The following is a 22,662-nucleotide window of genomic DNA, read 5'->3' as shown; positions in this document are numbered from 1 at the left end:
GATTCTTAACCACTGCGCCACCAGGGAAGCCCCTAAAGCACATTTTGAAAGGTTGCCAAATAGGCATAATGATCAGGGAATCCCTAATGTCTTTTCCTGAAAAGATACTAAAGAGGAATGAGTAAAAAGTAGAACTGTCAATCTAACATGGCAGGGTAGTCACGGCCACTTACACACAACCTTTGATAGGGTTTTCTAGCACTTGGTTTCAGGTTATCAGCCAAGGCCTAAGAAGTATCTGATTTGACCTAAAACATCTCACTCCTGTCCATCATCTGCTGGATGACTTTTCCCTATTACTGGCACTGGTATTTTCTTTCTTCTATTTTTTCACTTATGTTTATAAAACAATAAGGGCAAATACAATAAAATACTCACATTGTGAATATTTCCAAATAAATACCAAATAAGCACTGTTGCAGGGAAAAGGTTGTTGAGCTTCCTGAGAATGATGATTAGCTCCCAAGTTTCTCTGTGGGGCAGCTCGAGGTGTGGCAGCAGTGGAGGGTGAGGGGTCCTGGTGTATGGTGATATGTGGGTTTTCTGGATGAGGCAGTCACAGAAGGTTGAGAAGGTTCAAGTTCTGGTTCCAGTAATGGTCTTCGTGTGCTAAAGGAGAAGGGCTGGGCTCTATGAAACCTAAAGGTCTATTGAGTTAAGCAAAAAAATTCACTTTAGCAAATGCATTGATTCTTCAAATCCATTGGACACCTATGATGTGGCAAACAACTGTTCCAGTTGTGGGGTTGAACAGTGAACAGAGGGACAAAAATCCCTATCTTGTAGAAGCTTACTTGCCTACTCGGGATTAGGTAATACACAGATAATTGAAAATACATAGTATGTGACCAGTGCTGTCCAACACTGTCAGGGTCATCCAAACCAAGGGAAGTCTGAGAAGCTGCTGCAGCTAAGAGGGGCCCAAGGAGACATGTGGACTAAATGAAATGTGGTGTCCTGAATGGGCTCCTGGGCCAGAAAAAAGACATTAGGTAAAAACTGAGGAAATCAGAATAAAGTATGGGCTTTATTTAATAATAGTGGCTCATTAGTTGTGACAAGTGTGCCGTGTTAGTGTAAGATGTTAATAATAGGAGAAACTAGCTATGGGTTGCATGGGAGCTATCATATAGGTACCCTCTTTACAGTTTTTCTGAAAATCTAAAACTGTGTTACAAAATAAAGTTTATTTTTAAAATGTGTGTGTGTCTGTGAGAGGTATCAACTGTTGACGAGTGACACGAAGAAAAGTAGAGCCAGGTCAGAGGGGCAAGGAGCACAGGTGGTGGGGAAGGTGAGGGAGGGCCCTACAGAGAAGGTGACAGTTGGGCAGAGCCCTGGATGGAGGCTAGGGAGCTGGCCACGTGGGTATCCAGGGGACGTGTGTTCAAGACAGAGGGAACAGCAAGGGGCAAGGCCCTGCGGGAGAGAACAACTAGGAGGCCTGCTGGTTGCCATGGGGGGAGCCTGTGAGACAATATGTTGAGGTGGGGAATTAGGTCAGACAGGTGGAGGACGCAAGTAGGGGAGGGCGCTGGGCCTCCGGAACCTTTTAGGTCCTGGTCAAGATTTTGGCATCACCTCTGGGCCAGATGCTGGGCCGGATGCGGGCAAAGCTGTGGGTCTGGCCTTCTTCCCTGTGGCACGGATCCCACATCACTGTGGCCTGCCTTTCACAGACTTTGAAACATCTGAGGGCATCATTAGGCTTTAGAGCAGGGGTTGGAAAACTACAGCTTTAGGGCCAAATTCTATCCCACCCATTTTTGTACAAAGTTGTACAAAGGTGACCCTGTACCTTTTCCCTCTCTCCCTTCAGTGAGGTTGTTTCATACATTCATAGTACAGTTTGTAATTTTTTTGTCACATTCTGTATTCCATCCTAGGATCCTCTTGATTTCATAAATTATTTGTTAAAACTTGCATATGTTAAGGCTCACTCTTTATGCTATATTCAGTGGGTTTTGACAAATGCATAAGTGTCATGTATCCACCATAACTGTATCATGCAGAATAATTTCACTGCCTGGGGAAAAATACTCTGTGCTTCACCTTTTTAACTCCTCTCCTTCCTGTCAAACCCCTGGCAACCACTGATCCTTTCCCCATCTCTATAGTTTTGCCTTTTCCAGAATGTCTTATAATTAGAGTCATACAATATGTAGCCTGTTTAGACTGGCTTCTTTGACTTAGCAATATGCATTTAAGATTCATCCAAGTCTTTTTGCAAGCTCATGTCTCTTTATTTGCTTAATATTTGTGTGGATATACTATGATTTGTTTATTCACATATAAAGGGCCTCTTGGTTGCATCCAGTTTTGGGCAATTATGCATAAAGCTGCTCTAAGCATTTTTGTGTATGTTTTTATGTGGGCATACATTTTCGGATCAGTTGGGTGTGATTGCTGAATTTCATGGTAACACTGTGTTTAGCTGTGTACTGACCCCTGCTCTTTAGAGTATCATGGAAGGAACCTATGACTTTTGACAGTGCCATGTTACTACTCTTTTCTATTTCTAGAGGCTTGATTGAAATTTCTCTAGAGGAGTTTTAAAATTCAAATTCTTTTCAGTGAAATTTAAAATTATGATGGAACTTCTAAAGGTAGATTCTTAGAAATCTTTTTAATCTTAAAATTTATTCCCAGTGGGTTCTATCCTGAGAACTTAATAGATCAGCTGTCTAATAACGTAATTGAGATACCACAGTAAAAAGTGAAAAATAATCGTACTAGCATTCCTGGAGGCTTTGGGAGTGACATGTACATTTAATTTGAAATTGGGAGGAAAGTGTTTTGACAGACTTTCTCTCCATAGATGCATAAGGTTCTCTCCGTGTAAAGACATCAGAATCTACATGATTTTCTGACCAGCACTAAAACCTGAAACACATTGAAACCTATTGATGTTAAAGAAGGAAAAAAAAAAGAAACAGTAAAGAGGCTTGGATTTTTTTCTGCTTTATTGATGTACAATTATTGATGTGTAATACTGTTGTATAATAATATACTACACATATTTAAAATGTATAATTTGAGTTTACATATGGATGTCAGACCAGCACAACAATAAAGATAACGAATACAGCTATTACCTTCCAAAGTTTCCTCATTCCTCCTTGTAATTCCCCCTTATCCAAGCAACAACTGGTCTATTACTTGTATCACTATAGATTAGTTTGCATTTTCTAGGATTTTATATAAATTTGTATATTATGTATAATTTTATGTAAATTATGTAAATGGAATCATACAGTATACAGTAGTCGCCCCTTATCTTTGGTTTTGCTTTCTGTAGCTTCAGGTTTACCTGTGGTCAACCACAGTCCAAAAATATTAAATGGAAATATTTCTGGAAAATTCCAGAAATAAGCCATTCGTAAGTTTTAAATTGTGCATCATTCTGAGTAGCATGATGAAATCTCTTGCCGTCCCACTCTGTCCTGCCTGGGATCCCGAACCGTCAACATGTCATGCCTTGGTGATCCAGGATCACTGGAAGCAGATTATCTTCCTTTTTTAAAAATAAATTTATTTATTTAATTTTTGGCCGCATTTGGTCTTTGCTGCTGCACGCAGGTTTTCTCTAGCTGCTGAGAGCGGGGGCCACTCTTTGTTGTGGTGCGCGGGCTTCTCATTGCGGTGGCTTCTCTTGTTGCAGAGCATGGGCTCTAGGCGTGCGGGCTTCAATAGTTGTGGCACACAGGCTTCAGTAGTTGTGGATCACGGGCTCTAGAGTGCAGGCTCAGTAGTTGTGGCGCACGGGCTTAGTTGCTTCGTGGCATGTGGGATCTTCCCCGACCAGGGCTTGAACCTGTTTCCCCTGCATTAGCAGGCGGATTCTTAACCACTGCACCACCAGGGAAGCCCAGATTATTCTCCTTTTTACTTATCATCAGAAGGTCAAGAGTAGCCTAATGCTATGTCACAAGGCCTATGTCACAATTCACCTCACTCTCATCACACAGGCATTTTATCATCTCACATCATCACAAGAAGTGTGAGTACAATACAATAAGATATTTTGAGAAAGAGACCACATTCATATAATTTTTATTATAGTGTATTATAATTTTTCTATCTTATTATTGTTAATCTCTGACTGTCTAATTTATCAATTAAACATAGATATGTATGTACAGGAAAAACATGGTATATGTAGAGTTTGGCACTATCTGAGGTCCCAGGAATCCACTGGGGGTCTTGGAATGTATCTCCTGTAGATAAGAGGGGACTACTGTATATTTTTTTGGAGGGGAAGCTTCTGCTTTCATTCAGGATAATTACTTTGCGATTCTTCCATGTTGGGTGGATTAGTACTCTGTTTCTTTATTGCTGAGTAATATTCCATTTTATGGTGCTATGGCCTGAATTGTGTTCCCCTGTAATTCATATGTTGAAGCCTTAACCCATATTGTGACTATATTTGGAGACAGGGCTTTTAGGAGGTGATTAAGATTAAATGAGGTCAAAATGGTGGGGTCCTAATCCAACAGGATGGTGGCCTTATAAGAAGAGGAAGAGGTAGAGATCTCTGTCTATGTGCATGTACCGAGGAAAGCCGTGTGAGGACACAGCAAGAAGGTGGCCATCTGCAAGCCAGGGACAGAGGCTCACCAGAACTCAACCTTGCTGACATCCTGATCCCAGACTTCCAGCTTCCAGAACTCTTATAAAATAAATTTCTGTTGTTTTGCCACCCAGTCTGTGGTATTTTGTTATGGCAGCCTGAGCAGGCTAAGATGTATGGATATACTACAATTTGTTTTTTCATTCACATGGATATTTGATGGGTATTTCCAGGTTTTGGCTATTACAAATAAAGCTGCTGCGAACATTTGTCTACAAGTCTGCATAGGCACGTGCTTTCATTTTTATCGAGCAAAACTCTAGGCACGGCCTTGGCCTGGTTATGTGTTTTACTTTTTAAGGAACTGCCAAGTTGCTCGCTGAGGTGACTGCACCATTTTACATTCCCACCGGCAGCATACGAGAAGTCCGGTTCCTCCACATCACTCTTGAGGTTGGAATTTTGAATTGCTCTTACTTAGGCGGTCCACCCAGATGTGTGGCAGAAGACTCTTCGCCTGTTGTAACGTGGCCAGGAGAGGAGTCCCCAGGCCCTGTGGAGCCCTCCTCCCTCATATTCCTTAAGTTTTCAGTGAGAATTTTTTTTGCGAATGTGAATTTACTTTCCATAAGAATATAGGATGACTTAATATCTTTATCCCTTTTACTTGTCCTTCTTTTGTTGCTTTTCCTAATTTTTTCACTTGCAGACTTCCTGGGTTAACCCTAGAATTTCTAGACTGTGAGATATTTAAAAGAACCTGGTTTTTGAGTCATACACACCTGGATTTGGATTTGGGCTTTACAGCTTAGCTGTGTGGCAAGTCATATGACCTGAGCTTCAGTTTCCTCATCTTTTTTTTTTTTTTTTTTTTTTTGCTGCCCTGTGTGGCTTGCGGGATCTTAGTTCCCCGGCCAGGGATTGAACCCGGGCCCCTGGCGGTGAGAGAGCGCCGAGTCCAAACCACTGGACTGCCAGGGAATTCCCTCCTCATCTGTTTTTGAAAGGTGTGTGTGTGGAGGTTGATATTACCCAGCTTGTATGGTTATTATAAGGCTTAAATATAATGCATTGGAAAATCTTCAGTGAATAACTGGGAAACCATATGCATTTCCCGGATGCATTTATAAGTTCCATTTTCTATTAGACACTGGTTAATCTGCTATTCACGAAGTGAGTAGGAGAGGAACTGAAGTTTAATCGGTGCCACCAGTTAGAGGGAGGCCACAGACAACATGGCAAAATAGAGTGGCATTGCCAGGGCTCAGGGTGACCTTGCAACATTTAATAATGTTCAAGCCTTCCTCTGGCCATTTGCATTGTAATGGGGATGTACTTCACGTGCCTATCTATGTACTCCCACAAAGGCAGTTCCTGCCTGTGTGTATATCTTCTACTCTTGAGGAGGGATGTTTCTCAGGCCTCTGTCACCCTAGCCGATATATGTGCCTGCCTTCCTCAGTGCTTTGGCTCCGTCTGTGAAATCCTTTGTCCAGCTGGCCGAGGTGCATTAAGAGTGCATGAGGCCTTCCCTCCCACGGAGAAGTGGAAGTTATTCTTTGATGGCTGGGCCAAACTACTCATCTGATTTGACTGGAGTTTGAAAGGTGGTCCTGAAAGGAGTTTCGAGTAGTCGGGTGCTGGACATTAGCATGGCCAGGTAGGCTGGAGAGGGCACTTCAAGGGAAATGGGAGGACCCGGTGAGGTGGGAAGTGTGGGTGTCAGCAGGCACGGGGTTCATTGTGCCAGGTGGGTGTGTCTGGAGGCCTTCTCTCCCCTGCCCGACCGCTGGGTTCCAAGTATCCTGCAGCGTTTCTCCTTAGAGCAGGCTGGCTTTCTTGGCATCATTCAGTCTAGTTGCTAGGAAGCCAAATAAGGCAAATGCAACTTCCTTTTGACTTACTCACATTGAACCATCTGCTTATTCCTTCTCATGGCCTTCAAACTTGGCTAGGATCATCGAGAAGAGGGTCGAGTGGAGCATCTGTGCTCCTTATCCTTTTCGGAAATGGAAATCTTTCTAATAACTGTTTAACCCTCTCAGTCCAAATTTATAGTAGTTAATCTTGTTCAGTCCCTTGTTTCTTCCAGCTAACAATTTGGAGCAGGCACTTTCTCCTTAGGTTTTGCCTTTTATTCTTGTCTTAGATTTAAATCTATGTTATTCATTAACCACGCAACTTTGAATGAGGAGGAAGGTGTCAAAGAGGAAGTATGTCAAAATGCATTTGGCACGTAAATATAACAGCGGTCTCTTTTTTTGGCCATGCTGTGCAGCTTGTGGGATCTTAGTTCCCCGACCAGGGATCAAACCTGGGGTCCCAGCAGTGGAAGCGTGGAGTCCTAACCACTGGACTGCCAGGGAATTCCCCAGTAGTCTTAATCGAGGATGTTTAATACTTGCAACTGATACACATGAATCATTTAGGAATTTTCTTTCATAAGCTCCATTGTGGAGTTAGTGTCAGATACATTAAAGGTGGCAGAAAATCCACAAAAATTTATGGTGTTATTGTTGGAGCATCTGGCAAATAAAAGCTTTTAAAAAACAATAGTGATTAATTATCATTTTTCATAATTGCCAAACACCACCAGCATTGCATACTTAAAAGTTTAGTTCGGCTCAGTCAGGCAAATCAGGTTCATTGTGTTGGAGCTCCTTGCTGTCGGTGAGTTTATAATGGTCTTTCCTTGTGACAGAACTGAGCCTTCAGTTGTCAACTCTGCAAAAGCCGTTGAGCAAACAAATGAGACAAAAATAGAAATAGGTATTACAAAATAAAGTAAGCGTTCTGAAAAAAAAGTATTGAGAGAAACCATTGTTGGAGTTTTCAAAACCCAGTTGAACTGAAGACTTAATCACCTTTGAGTGTACCAGAACTGTGGAAACCGATGTGAGGGCGATGGGAAATAATTTCTTCTTAAGTGTAATTTTGTCTTTGTTGGTTTTTTAGCAGTAAGCCATATAAACCTTTTCCGCTGACTTCTTATTCTCCCCAAGAGGGCTACTTAAAGAAGGGTGAAGACATGCTAAGGTAAAATGTTATTGTTGTGGCTCAATTTGCTAAAAGCTTTAGGAATAATTTAGATGTGGTCTTGCTGTGCAGACTTATGTGTTTGTTAAAATTGATGTTATTAATATTTGCTTTTTGGGAAGTCCCTCAGGTCAACTTGATCATTTTAAGCCATTCTGCTTTAACTTTCACCTTTCCATAGACATTTGGATTCTAGGAACTAAAACAGACTTGCAGCCTGAAGGGACTCAGCCCCCCAGGCCTTTTCTTTGTGGGCTTGTCAGTCAACTCCACGTGGGCGACCCCCTTGGGGGGTTATCTGTAGCAGGCCCTAGACTCCCTTCTAAGACTTCCTTCTTCCACACCTCCACACCTTTTCTCTGCTACCATCTAACTATTGGTATGTGCTCAAAAAACGTAAATTTATTTTATTGTGAAACAGATCAGTACTCCAGAGCCCGGTATATAAAGAAAAGTCACTTAAAAATTTTTTTAACCCAAGAAATGGATAAATAGATGTAAAAGTGTCTGGTACTAAAAAGTGAAAAATCTCTTTTCAGAACTCACCCAATTTTTTTTCCCTTGCTTGTAACTTAAATGGCTCACACTGGTATATTGTTCTGGAACTTCTTTCACTCAACATTATGTCACAGAGGATTATTCATCCTCATTGTTCTTGACTGCTGTGTGGTATCCCAAAGTAAGTAAACCTTTTTTGAAGGTTATCTTGTTTAGTTTACTCTGCCCTCCACATTCAGCGGTGGAGTTCTTCTAAGAAACGAAATGGGTAAATCAACATGGAAGCTCAGGATTCTTGCCTTGGATCTACCTCCATAGTTTTGGTAAAAGCACGTTTCCTTGAACTATATTTGAATTGATTTTTGAATGTATGAACCTTGACAGGGTCTCTTTCTTGCCTGCATTAAAGAGGAGATTTGTGTCAGATTAGATTAATAATTCAAAATTGAAAAATGCTTTCCTCAACTGTGGAAGCACTTGGAAGTGTAGAATTCAGGAGTGACTATTAATGGAGGTTAGCTTCTCTCAGGTAGTATTTCCTGAAGAGGAGACTTAGCATGCTTGCACTGTTAGATGATCTTCTGAAGGAGAGATTTTCTTAGCCCTGGGCCTGAAAGAAACCTAAAGGCAGAGGTGGATAATAAAGGCTTACATCTGTTGAGGGCCTACTCTGCATCAGGCACCATTCTATGGGATTTACCTGTATTAACTCATTTAATTCATAGCAACACTTAGGGGCAGGTTCTCCTAATATCCCCATTTTATAGGTGAGGAAACTGAGGCATAACGATGTTAAGTACCTCGTTCAGGCTTGCCTGGTTAGTAAGTGAAGGAGCTGAGGTTCATACCCAGGCAGTTGCAATTTCAACACTACACTGTCTTTCCTAGCTGACCCAGCTTCTGGGGCGCCTCCCAATCCTCTCTAATTACTTAGGGGTGTGTGGGGAGTTTACATGCCACTTCATTAAGAGAAAGTAAGTGTATGAAGTTTGAGGGAAAGCCAGCAAGAGCACAGTGTAGCAAAGGTTGGAGAAAGCAGGCAGCCTGAAGAATGGCCTGTGGAGGGACTTCCCTGGTGGCGCAGTGGTTAAAAATCCGCCTGCCAATGCAGGGGAGATGGGTTCGAGCCCTGGTCTGGGAAGATCCCAGAAGCCGCGGAGCAGCTAAGCCCGTGTGCCACAACAACTGAGTCTGCACTATAGAGCCCGCGTGCCACAACTACTGAAGCCCGCGCGCCTAGAGCCCGTGCTCTGCAACAAGAGAAGCCACCGCAATGAGAAGCCCGTGCACCACAACGAAGAGTAGCCCCCCCACCGCAACTAGAGAAAGCCCGCGTGTAGCAATGAAGACCCAACACAGCCAAATAAATAAATTAATTAAAAAGCAATCATTAGGGGCTTCCCTGGTGGCGCAGTGGTTGAGAGTCCGCCTGCCGACTCAGGGGACGCGGGTTCGTGCCCCGGTCCGGGAGGATCCCGCGTGCCGTGGAGCGGCTGGGCCCGTGAGCCATGGCTGCTGAGCCTGCGCGTCCGGAGCCTGTGCTCCACGGTGGGAGGGGCCACAGCAGTGAGAGGCCCGCGTACCGCAAAAAAAACAAAAACAAAACAACCCCCCCCCCCCAAAAAAAAAGCAATCATTAAAAAAAAAAAATGCTTAAAAAGATAGAGCCTGCTTGGGGGAGGGAGGCATTCTTGTGTAGCTCAGGATTCTCAGGGCAGTTGGGGAGGCATGGACTCAGGCAAAAGCTTTGCATCTGAAGGTCTGGAGCTGCGACTCTGCTCTGTCAGGAGGTTGGATGTGGACACGACCTGATTGAACATTGTACAGGGGAAGAGCAAAGGGATCGATGCTCGTTGGCAGCTTGCTGAGTAGTCATGGTTTGAGGTGTTCTGTGCCCCTTTGCCATGCAGTGCGATACCTCTAGTGAGAAAAGAGCTAATTGCTGCCTGCCCAGGGGTTCTTTCCCTGGTAGGACATTCCTTGTGGATGAAACATTGGTGTCTGGATGCTGGGGAGCTGCAGTAAAAATGCCTGATTTAGGGGACATAGTGCATCGAATGCCCCGTTTCTTGTTAAATCACAGCAAAGGGGACTACTTTAGATGGCTGATGGATTATGCCACATCTGTGCACTATTTTGCATGCCTTTAGCAAGGGAAAATAGCTTACTCACAGGAGCTCTAGAATGTTTAGGAGTAATGTGAGCAGATCTTGTTATCATTTTGTACCCATATCCAGTGAAAACCTTCAGAGATAATGTCACCTTCTTTAAAAGATGAACGCTTCAAATAAAATGATCTCATTTCCTTTAGAATAAACACCTTAAAGTGTGAGTCTCGCTCTTTGTCTGTATCTGAAGTCTTACTTGACAGAGATCAATGGCACCATTTAGAACTTTTTGTTGTAACAGACAAGAGGAAATAAACGGAAAAGGGCAAAAAAATCCCAGAAACTAATAGTATTCTAAAATGAGAACAGATTATTGAGTGTCATTTTATGTTTAAATAGACACAGGCTTTATTTAGGTGCCTATATATTTCACTTGGTAATCTGGTGTTTATTTTTTGGCTTTTGGGGACACGTTTAGAGGGAGACCATGTTTGCGTGAACTATTAATATTTTCACGCCTCCAACAGCATTGAAGAATTATGGCGGAAGGTGGCTGATTATTCAAAAGGGAATGGAGATAGCCATGCGCTGTGCCAGTACCCTCAGTTAGGTAAGAGTCTTGTTGAGAATCTTATGTTTTCCTTGTCTATTTTTTGTAGAGGTGTTGTCTTTCATTTACACTTTTGTAAGAAACCCTGGAAACCTTTCTTTTGGAGAGCTTTCGCTCACCAGTGCATGGCTTTTGGCCTTGCAAAAAACGTGAATTCATCAATATTTTCCAGATGATGCCAGCGTCGGGGACGCTCAGAAAGAGGGGCGTTTCCAGCACTTTTATCAAGTGATTCAGCAAGAGTGTGATCAAGAGAGGCCATCAGATTGCACTATTGTTTCTGTCGACAAAGAACAGAGGTAGATTTGTTTCTTTTTAGCGTGTCAAGTGAGGTTGTGTAAAAACAAATAATGACGTGTTCAGCCTTATGTACATAAGTCGCTGAGAGTTGAAACTCTCAAAATGCTCTGCTAGAGCACTGCTTTAGGAATTACAAGACTATGCTGCTGGGTTTACCAAACTGGTGGTAGAGGCATCCTGTGTGGGTGGGGAGATTTCTGAAGATGACTGTCTTGTTTACCTTTTCTGTATTGCCCAAGTTTTCTACAGTGAGCATATATTAATTTTATAATCAGATAAAAAACCAAAGCTATTTTTAGGGTTGGGTTCCCTGTGCCAGCCACAGATCTAGGCTCTGGGGGATACTTGAGCGAACATACGGACAAACCCCTTCCCTGGGGTGCTGACCATCTAGTGTAGTGTGCCAAAAAATCGCTCTCACTGATCTTCAGAGAAGGGTCCCCTCATTTCTTAACTGCTTGTTGAGTTCCCCTCAGCCTTTGTGCTGTTCTTGCTTCAACATGGGGTGCCGTTCCCTCTTCTCCGCCTGCCTAACTCATGTGGGCCGCTTAAGCGCAGTTGCAGCCTGGTCAGTGTCCAGCTCGTACTTTGGGCCCATGTAGAGCCCTGCACACCATTGGCTGGCACTTGAGGGCAAATGGGGACTTAATATGTGATGATAACTGTGTCTGTAGGTTATGTCGGGTTTCATAGTGCTTGGCAGACAACCTGGCACGTAGACAAATGGTTGGCTGGAGGTTTGTATAGTTACTCCAGGCTAGGTACTTAGTGAGTGATACTGAAGACCCAGACATGATAACTAATTATTCCTGAATAGGAGGCCAGGCATATACAAAACATAATCCAGCATTAAGGCAGCAGTGGATTTCTCACTTTTTTTAATATGAAAATATGCAATTTAAAATTGACTCAGAATTTTTAGTCTGTGATATCTCCTTTATGGAAATCTACTTTATTTGTAGATAGCAGCTTTACTCTGAGTTTGTGAAGCAAAATTGTAGCTCCATTTTGTTTGGAGGGTTATTTGGGTTGGACCTTGGGAGACAGCACGCTAGAAGAAATGAGGTCAGTCATAGCATGGGGAGGGTGGGAGAGGCCAGGTCCCTTTACATTAGGAAATTATGGCATTTTCCTTTAATAATTGGACGACACCCAGGCGTGCCCTGGATTAATTTGATCATGTAGTAATTCAAACTGATTTTGAACCCAGAGGCAGTAAAGACTCAGCATGCCTAGTAGCTTTGTTTTCCCTGAGCATTTGGCAACTTTGCTACCATACTCTGCACCAGCCAGGGAAACTACATTAATCTTCAACTACATTAGCTTTCTCAAAACTTGTAGCAAGAATCACACCCGTCTTGTAGCATCTTGCGCTTCTTTCAGAATTGTGAGTGACTCCAGCTGCCATTCGACCTACACGACCCTGATACCCTTGCCACCTTCTCATCTCTGGAGCCAGGCTGACTGGTACTGAGTGCAGAGTTTTGTGGTGGGGAGGAGTCCTGGAGATTGGTCTTCTCCCCGCTCCATCTGGAGTGGCGGTCACTCCTCTGCCTGGCATTCCGCAGGTCTGGCATTTAGCCATGGATTAGGATCCTGGTGGATGCAGCTGAGAAGCTCTGCTGTGTGGGGTCTGCATCTGCCAGGCAGCTTGCCAGCTGTCTTGTCTCTTCAACGTCGGAAAGACTTGGAGTGATCAATTCGTCAGCTAATTCATTCCTTGATATCCCAAAGCGGTAATTAATTTTCAGATCATATCATCTAATGTGAATTTCTTATTTATTTATTTTTTTAAATTTTATTTATTTATTTTATTTTTGGCTGCGTTGGGTCTTCATTGCTGCGTGCGGGCTTTCTCTAGTTGCCGTGAGCGGGGGCTACTCTTCATTGCAGTGCACGGGCTTCTCATCGCAGTGGCCTCTCTTGCAGCAGAGCACGGGCTCTAGGGGCATGGGCTTCAGTAGTTGTGGCATATGGCCTCAGTAGTTGTGGCTTGTGGGCTCTAGAGTGCAGGCTCAGTAGTTGTGGCGCATGGGCTTAGTAGTGGTGCCACCAGGGAAGCCCCTAATGTGAATTATTTTTGAGGTGATCTTTTTGTATGATAATTTTGACTCATGGGCTGTCACTCTGTAAATATGAATCGTGTCATGTTTTTCTTGTTTTCCTCTTGAATTTATTTTCTGAAATCATCCATACTCTCCTAAATTGCCAAGAAAAGCATTTTTCCTTCCATCATATTAATTTTTCATTCACAAAATATACATTTTGTGCACTGTTACATGGAAAGCTTTGTGCTGGGCACAGAGAGAAACATAAAGATAAGTAAGCAACAATCCCTATTTGGACCACATGCAGTCTAATAAGATAAAATGTGCACAAATAACAAGTGGAAGATGGAATGTACTCTAAGGAGAGTATACACATAGGGAAGAGTAGATTACCATTGTGAGGGCCAATGAGTTGAATCAAGGAGGTTTCAGGGAATAATATCATTTGAGCTGGGCCTTTGAGGTGAGAACTGCTTAGAGTCTAGCAACAGAATGGCAAGGAAGGCACAGCTGGAAAAAGTGTGGGGAGAGTTGATTGTCCTGAGGTCACAAGAAGTTAAATTTGGGAAGAGAAACAGGATGTTTGAAGCTCAGTGGGTTACAAGACCTCTCAAGATAGGTTGGAGCCATGTCTTGCCAGGACTTTGGAAGCTAGGGTAAGAAGTTTAGGATGCTGAGCAGTTACTGTGGCATTTTTTCATGGAAGCAACCTAAATGCCCATCGACAGACAAATGGATAAAGAGATGTGGTACATATGTACAATGGGATATTACTCAGACATAAAAAGGAACGAAATTGGGTAATTTGTAGAGATGTGGATGAATCTAGAGACTGTCATACAGAGTGAAGTAAGTCACAAAAAGAAAAACAAATATCGTATATTAATGCATATATGTGGAACCTGAAAGATGGTACAGATGAACCGGTTTGCAAGGCAGAAATGGAGACACAGATGTAGAGAACAAACGTATGGACACCAAGGGAGCAAAGCAGCAGAGTGGAATGGTGGTGCTGTGATGAATTGGGAGATTGGGATTGACATATATACACTAATATGTATAAAATGGATAACTAATAAGAACCTGCTGTATAAAAAAATAAACAAAATTTTTAAAAAATTTATTTTTGGCCACATTTGGTCTTCATTGCTACGCGTGGGCTTTCTCTAGTTGTGGTGAGTGGGGGCTACTCTTCGTTGCGGCGTGCTGGCTTCTCATTGCGGTGGCTTCTCTTGTTGCAGAGCATGGGCTTTAGGGTGCATGGGCTTCAGTAGTTGTGATGTACAGGCTCAGTAGTTGTGGTGCACAGGCTCAGTTGCTCCACAGCATGTGGGATCTTCCCGGACCAGGGATCGAACCCGTGTCCCCTGCATGGGCAGGCGGACTCTTAAGACTCGCCTGGAGTCTTACCCAGACAAGTGTGGGTTTTCTAGTCCTCTAGGAAGCCCCTATTGTGGCATTTTTGAAAGCAGTACTTTTCATGGGATTACTCAGACTGACATGTAGGATGGATTGGAGTGGGGAAAAGAATCAAGGCTAAAAGATGTGGTAGGAGGCCGTTGCAGGTTTCTAAGCAAGTACTGGGCAGGAGTGGAAGCATAAACCCAAAGGAGAGGTCTAGGATTCTTCAGGACTTGAGGACCGAGGCTAAGGAAATAGGTGATGAGATGACTGGGCTTTGATCCAAGGTTAGTTCTGGGGTAGCTGATGTTGACTGAGATGGTTAACTGCAGTATCGTCCATTTACTCTTCAGCAAGGGGTTGTCTCAGTGGTAGTAACCTCAACAAGTACTGGTCTATCCCGGGAACTAAGTGTAAATGAGCATTCTCTCATTTTTCTGAAGATACAATTTTAAGTTTTCTTTCATGGTCTTTAAATTGAAATGACTTCATCAAATAACACTTGAATGATTCCATTTTGAAAAACGCTGGCCACATTCACGGTGCTTACCCAGTATGTCATGCCCCACAAAAACAAGGCTTTGACATACTCTGCTTTCTTTATAAAATTATGTACCTAATCAACCATATGAGGACACTACGTTTTCAAAAAAGTGAGTTTTGGGCTTCCCAGGTGGCACAGTGGTTGAGAGTCCGCTTGCCGATGCAGGGGACGCGGGTTCGTGCCCCGGTCCGGGAGGATCCCACATGCCGCGGAGCGGCTGGGCCCATGGGCCATGGCTGCTGAGCCTGCACGTCTGGAGCCTGTGCTCCGCAACGGGAGAGGCCACAGCGGTGAGAGGCCCGCGTACCGCAAAAAAAAAAAAAAAAAAAAAAAAAAGTGAGTTTTGTTTTGGTTGGAGTTGCCTCCAGTCCTCTTAACTGATTCCATCAGATGGATAACAAACCCTAGAATGTTTTCAGCGTGACTGAGAACAAAAACAAGTTGTAGGGCATGCATGATTTTTGGAAAAATATGGCATCTTCCACCTCACTTATCTAAGCACAATAAAAGTATAGTATCTTGCCCCTCACTCACTTCAATTTGTGGTGCATCAAAGTATCTGTGGAACAACTGCTTGGTGACATAGCTTTTTTTTTCAGTTGTTTGATTGAAAGTAACCCACCTTTTACTTGCGTGTATATTTGTGTGTGTGTGTGTGTGTGTGTGTGTGTGTGTGTGTGTTTTAAGGGAATATGCAACAGTCGTAGGTAATCGGTTGCAGGATCATGGTCTCGTGGTGGAAATGATTCACCTTGCCTCTGAGTCAGGCCTCCCTCAAGCACTCCAGGAAGTTAGAGACGATGGGTCCCCATTGTGTATTCTTGTTGAACAGTCTTTGCACCGTAGTTATGCTTCATGAGTCTATCAAAAGTAAGTTTAGCTCAATATAGAACAATCATTTAAAATAGATCCTGCTTTAAGAATGTGATATGTTTTCTTTGTATGCTGGTACACTTTGAAGGTTCACATTTGTCAGTAGCTAAACTGAATCCAGTTAGGAAAAAATGACTTGAATAGTTATCACAGAGTACTCTTTGGTGTATTAGAGACAACTGAGACTTAAATTGTCTTTATTGCTTCTAATTTAAGAATCAAAAATATCTCATCCAAAATATTATGTAACCAATTCAGTTCTCTTATGTGTCGATAGAACTTTTGACTGGATCCCACCATCATTTTTTCTACAATTGGTGATCGTAAGGCTCCCTGTTCATCATCCCCCGTTCATCATCCCCCATTCATCATCCCCTGCATTCTCTTCTTTTTTTGCAGTACGCGGGCCTCTCACTGTTGTGGCCTCTCCCGTTGTGGAGCACAGGCTCCGGACGCGCAGGCTCAGCGGCCATGGCTCACGGGCACAGCCTCTCCGTAGCATGTGGGATCCTCCCGGACTGGGGCACGAACCCGCGTCCCCTGCATCGGCAGGCGGACTCTCAACCACTGTGCCACCAGGGAAGCCCCATCTCTTACACTACCTTTCTTGCCAACTTTGCCTTCTCCAGGATATCTCAAACATTTAACTATTCTTAGGCTCATGAGAGTTCACAAAAATGAACTCTCTTTTCCTCCCTAAAATACCCAGTCTTCGGCAGATGCACCCATCCTGGACCACCCTCAGCCTCTCCCTCCTGATCAGAGCTGCTGCTTCAAGAGCGGAGTGCGCTGCCTTGTGGAGGGCCCTTAGCAGCTCGCCTAGAGTCTTACACAGACAAGTGTGGGTTTTCTAGTCCTCTCATCTTGGTACTGTTCTGTTCTTGAGTTCCTCCTGTGTGCCAGGCACTCTCCAGGATGTCAGGCTCCCCCTGCTTCCTTTCTCTGTCTGAGTGAGCAGCAGCCAGACACACTTCTCAAGCTGGCCCTGGAATGTCCATCCCAGCTCGAGTCTCCTTAGCAGTGTAGGATTTTCATTGCTAAGTCAGATGATCCTTCCTTTGGGCAGAGACCTTGTGAAGTGCTAGTAAGTAGCTGGATTTATGTACTGCTTATAGCTCCTGGAGCCTGCGGGGAGGTCAGTGTAGGACTGATGTTCTATAATCCAGCTATAATACTGGGTCTGAAAAAGCAAAAGTGAGGAACACTTGCTCTCCATCTTCTTGGGGGTGCTGCGATGCTTTTATTCTGACCATTCCATTTGCTTTACCTCCTTGTAGCCACCCCACCCACCTGGCCACCTCTTGCTCAACACTCAAGAGTATGAAATTGCAGTTTTTCTAAGCATAGAAAATGTCTAATGTATTTTAAAGAAATAATAAGACTAAACCATATTTACATCATACATAAGTTCTGAAAATGCATGTTTTCAAAAATTACAAATCCCAATCTCCTGGGCTGAGGGTGGGGAGCAGTATGGCTTGAACAGGTTGTACAAAAGACTAATCACATCTGATTACTTACTTGTTATGTTCATGCAAGAGCTTTAGAAAATTCTCACTCAAGTAAGTAGGTTGAATAATTTGTCAAATACTAAAATACTTAAAACCCACACTACTTCAAGAAGATAGCTTCTTTTTCACGTCCAGAATAGTATTAATAGGTAGATGTTTCATTTCTCATCCATGGATTTAATTATTGAACTCAGATCATAAGGAAAAAGAACACTCTGTTTTCTCCTATAAGCTACATCTATTTCAGCAAGATTATTAGCTGGGCTCTCTTTCACAATGCTTTATAGCCAACAGTTTGCTCCATACCTTGCATGCAGCTGTTATTCAAAAGCGTGTGGAGCTGCTTCTGTGTGGAGACAAATATGTAAAATAGTCAAACAATGAAACTTCAGCACCTGAAGACAAATACATATTCATATTTCTTCCTAAATGTAACCTTAATAAACATGATTTAAGATATAGCCAGATACCCTGATCTCCACTGTAGCTCTGTGGTGTCCCTTGGGTCCTAAATTTGTTCAGAAGCAGGTGATATATGGCAAGATAGCATAAGGGCCTCCCATTTAAAATTAAACTTTTATTAAGTCTTATTCTCAGTAGATAAACCTTGCAGAGATCAGCAGATACCTTGCATTGACTACAGTCATGAAGTTATGTAAAAGCTGCTCTTGGTGTCTAGAATTTATTTATTTTTATTTTTTTATAATTGCTTACTTTTATGTCAATTAAATAGAGCTCTTTTACAAATTAATTTTGATAATACCACACAGAGGTAGAGACATATCATATCTACAATGTACATAGAATTTATTTTTTACGTAATATTTAGAGCACTCCTGACCTGACCTGGAAAGGCTTTCAGTACGGTTTAAGATCTCATAGACCTGAGCCAAAGACTGTGGAGCCACGTAAAGGATGTGCATTACTCCTCATGCTACACTGACAGAACCTAGAAGCCCTGCACAGCGTGTCTGTCCACCTTTTCTCAAAGTACTGCATATACAAAGTTAAAAGATAAACACTAAAACGTTTATAATGAAACACAGCAGTCCCTGCTTGACTCATTTTTCACCCCTACTCTACCATCTAAAGGCTGCCATTCTCAGGTCCTGGTTGTTTGTTCTGTGAATCACACTCAAGTCATATACTCTCATTGCTGGAACCAAATGAAAACCTTTACCTTTTTTTTTTTTTTTTTTTTTAGCTTTTCCAATAGCCAGCGATGGTTAAAGTTGCATCCTGTCTCATTTTTAGGCTGTTTGTTTATCCATAAGAATTCCCGTTGACATACATGCCACCTATTCCTCCCTCTCTCCCTCTCCCTCACTCTCTTTCTCTTTCTCTCTCGTTAGCTTAGCACGAAGCTATCCAATTGTGAAATCTGGGTTTGTATTGAAACAGTACACCGAGCTGTCACGTTATAATTTTGAAACAGAATGTAATGTTTGATTTTGAAATCCGACAGAGCACCTGCTGTTGAGGGTGCCAATCTCTTTCTTGAATCAGTAGATAGTCACATCTGTACTGAAAGCTGAAACAGTTTAAATAACATGTCATTAGATTAACTATGTTCTTTTCTGATTGCTTTTCCTCTTGTCTTTTTGTAAATATGTTTTTAAAGCAATCAGGGCACCCATTTGATGTAAAGCAGGCTCTTTCTTATCCCTAGTAGATCATCATATGCCTCTGGAGGACGCCCTCGTGCTGGAGGCTAAAGAATATAGGAGATTTTTCGCTAAAAGGGAGCAGCAGGAACACACTGGCATTTCTCTGAGGGCTGGTGATCTGGTAGATGACTTCTTGGCCAGGGAGTGCCTTACCAGCTACTGTGTCCCTTCGGGCGTTCAGCATCTTCTCTTCCTGTTGAATGAGGGCAGACGTTTGTACAAGAATGAGCTGAACCTGCTCATTGACTACCTGAAGACCAGGAAAGGCCAACTGGAAGGTATTTGGCACTGTCCCCTTTCCTTCCCCATTTTAAACCCCAGAAGATCCGTTTCTACAAATCCATGTATAAAAGAAAACTAAAAGTTTTTCATTCAGTTGAGAGAATATACCTGTGTAATACAAAGGTGTCTGATTTGAATGTGTTCCAGATGGGAATACACTGTTTTTGTTTTTTATCTTATTCATTTTTTTAAAAAAATAATTTATTTATGGCTGAGTTAGGTCTTTGTTGCTGCACACGGGCTTTCTCTAGTTGCGGTGAACGGGGGCTACTCTTCGTTGCAGTGCTCGGGCTTCTCATTTTGGTGGCTTCTCTTGTTGAGGAGCACGGGCTCTAGGTGTACGGGCTTCAGTAGCTGTGGCTTGCGGGCTCTAGAGAGCAGGCTCAGTAGTTGTGGCACACAGGCTTAGTTGCCCTGCGGCTTGTGAGATCTTCCCGGACCAGGGCTCGAACCTGTGTCCCCTGCATTGGCAGGCGGATTCTTAACCACTGCGCCACCAGGGAAGCCCAGAATACACTGTTGTAATGTTTAACCTTTATAGACGAAAGTGCTTCTTCTGAAGCTAAATTTTCTCTTGAACCAGATTTTTAATGCATAAATAGGATGACCTCTCTATATAGATGCACGCGTAGGAAATAGTTCCAGTTCCCTATCAGTTTATTTTTCTGGTTCTAAGTTTGTTGTTTGTTGAGACATTTTTAAGAGTACTTTGAAGTGTATGGTGAATGTAAATAAGCAGTTCCTAATCGCACTGATTTTAAAGAGCACTCCAGCTACGAGTGGAGTCTTTGAAGTAGTGACTTTTCAGATTGCTTGTTTTGAGTTAAGTAGGTGAGAAGAAAATAATCACTTGTCCCTTGTAGGGAAAAGTAGCTGAAGTCGCAGGACCATGTTAAAGCTTTAAAAAAATTATTATTCTTATAAAATGCAGAATGTGTTTTATTTTTGTACACTTTTATTGAACTCACTTTCTCAGGGTGGGGAGGGGACCCATAAGCTTAAAACATAACAGTTTTGTTTCTTTGTTTCTTTTTCTTTTTCCTGAGTGCTTACTTTATTTATTTTAAAATTTATTTTAATTGAGATTTAATTGCCACAAAACATATATTAGTTTCAGGTGTACAACATAATGATTCAATATTTGTAGATATTGTGTGGTGCGCATCGCAGTAAGTCTAGCTAACATCCTGCTGCCTTCTGATGATAGAAACTTCTCAGTCAGAAGAAGAGAAGGTCTTCCTGGAAGCGCCTGAGTTGTCCTTTGTGCAGCTTGCTGGGCTCTGCAGCAGGCTTCTGCTTTCCATTTGTTTTCTTCATTTTTCCACGTTTGGAGATGCCAAATCCTTTGGCCAGGAGCGCTCATGCCTCATTTCAAGGCGGGAATACCCCCGTCATGGGCAAGCCGCCTCCACTCCTTCCAACCCCCAGAAAGAGATCCTTCCCAGGCCCTCCTCCCCCGGTTCCTGCCAAGTCCCTTTTGATAGGTGAGAGGACAGGAAGTCTCCTCCTGCAGCCAGGTCAGTGCTTCCCACCAGGAGTACGATGTTAGCTGTAGCTCTCATGCTTCCACGGGAGTTCTCCTGAGGAAGCAGGACAGTTTAGGGCAATTGCAGTGTTTGTTGTCATATATATTTTTTTTGTGCGGTACGCGGGCCTCTCACTGTTGTGGCCTCTCCCGTTGCGGAGCACAGGCTCCGGACGCACAGGCTCAGCGGCCATGGCTCACGGGCCCAGCCGCTCCGCGGCACATGGGATCTTCCCGGACCAGGGCACGAACCCGTGTCCCGTGCATCGGCAGGCAGACTCTCAACCACTGCGCCACCAGGGAAGCCCTGTTGTCATATTTTTAATGAATATTAAGATTTCAGAAGGTGAGGAGAGGCGCTTTGAGGTTCAGTGGGTGCTATTTCTCTTGAAGAGTTGCCTTAAGTTTTAATACAGGGAGAAGTTTAGAGAAGCTCTTGAACCAAGTTAGGTGGCCACAGTTAGAGCCTGAAGGTTGTCATAATAAGCACTCTGAACTCAGTAGTCTTTCTGAGGTTTCTGTTCTGAGTAGCTCGTGCTGAATAGTATCTGACATCTGCCTAAAATGCAGTGGTACTGCTGTGGACTTCTCCCATTGCCAGTGACGTGGAACCCAGCTCAAGTTACCTTAAAACAAGGGGACGGGATTGGCTTATATAACTGGAAATCCTGAATTGGCTAACTTCAGGCCAGACTGGATCCTACTGCTCATGTGGGTTCATCAGACAGCCATCTCTTCCTTCTGGGAGAAGAGCTGGGTGGGTACAGACTCCCGGTCAAGCCCGGGGGCCAGCGCCTCCGTGGTTCCTGGTGTGCCCAGTGTTGGAGCCTTCCCTGGCTCTCGAAGGGAAAGAGCTCAGGCACCTAGGCTGCAGCTTCCACCCTTAGTCACCCTTCCCTCTGCTCCTCCTCTTCCAAATATCTGTTCATGCCGTCTGTCTCCTCTCCTGTCCTCCTTGTGTGTTGGCAGTGGGAGCAGAGAAGGAACCGGATGAGAGCGTGTTTTCAGTCTTCCGTGTTAAAGAGGAAGTTGTCAGTGAAGTCTTCATGGGAAGGTGGCTTTTCACCTGGGCCTTAACTAAAATTTAGACCTGGAGATGCATTTGTTTCATGAGAATCACATATTAGTTTGGCCTCTTTTGTGAACAGGGATTATTTTAGCCAAAGATATTTCCTAGGGGCACAGTATTTCCACCTTGACTCTTTTGGTGGATTGTAATCGAGGGAATGTGCCTGCTTGCTCTGGGAGCTGTAGTGTACACGTCTTTTATTGGCAAGGTCAGTGTATTGAAGCTCCACAGCCCTAGAGACGAACATTTCTGCGCCCCGCTCCCTTTGTGCCCTGTTGACTTCGGGATGAGTGAGAGTGTATCAGTTTAGCCTCTTCTCTGTTCCCATCACAGCCTGTGCTTTCTTGCTGCCATGTCTTTGTTCCTTCCCTTCCTTTTACTGTGCTCTCCACGCTTCCCTGGGCCTCAGCCACAGGCCTGTTCTTATCACCTGGTCTTTTCCTGTGAGAAGTGAGTGAATAAAAGGCAGGAGGGCTCAGGAAGAAATCTTCTTGCCCTGAATTGCTTCCCATCCTTGCCATTAGTTTAAAAACAAAACTCTTCCAGGCCTTCAAAAAGGGCTAGGTGCTTGCTTTAGAATTGTGAGAAAGTGTCCTGTTCAGCAGGGTGAGGACTGTGCC

This window comes from Phocoena sinus, chromosome 19 (assembly GCF_008692025.1).
Source record: "Phocoena sinus isolate mPhoSin1 chromosome 19, mPhoSin1.pri, whole genome shotgun sequence".
In the NCBI taxonomy this organism is placed as follows: Eukaryota; Metazoa; Chordata; class Mammalia; order Artiodactyla; family Phocoenidae; genus Phocoena; species Phocoena sinus.
This window is presented reverse-complemented; position numbering follows the sequence as displayed.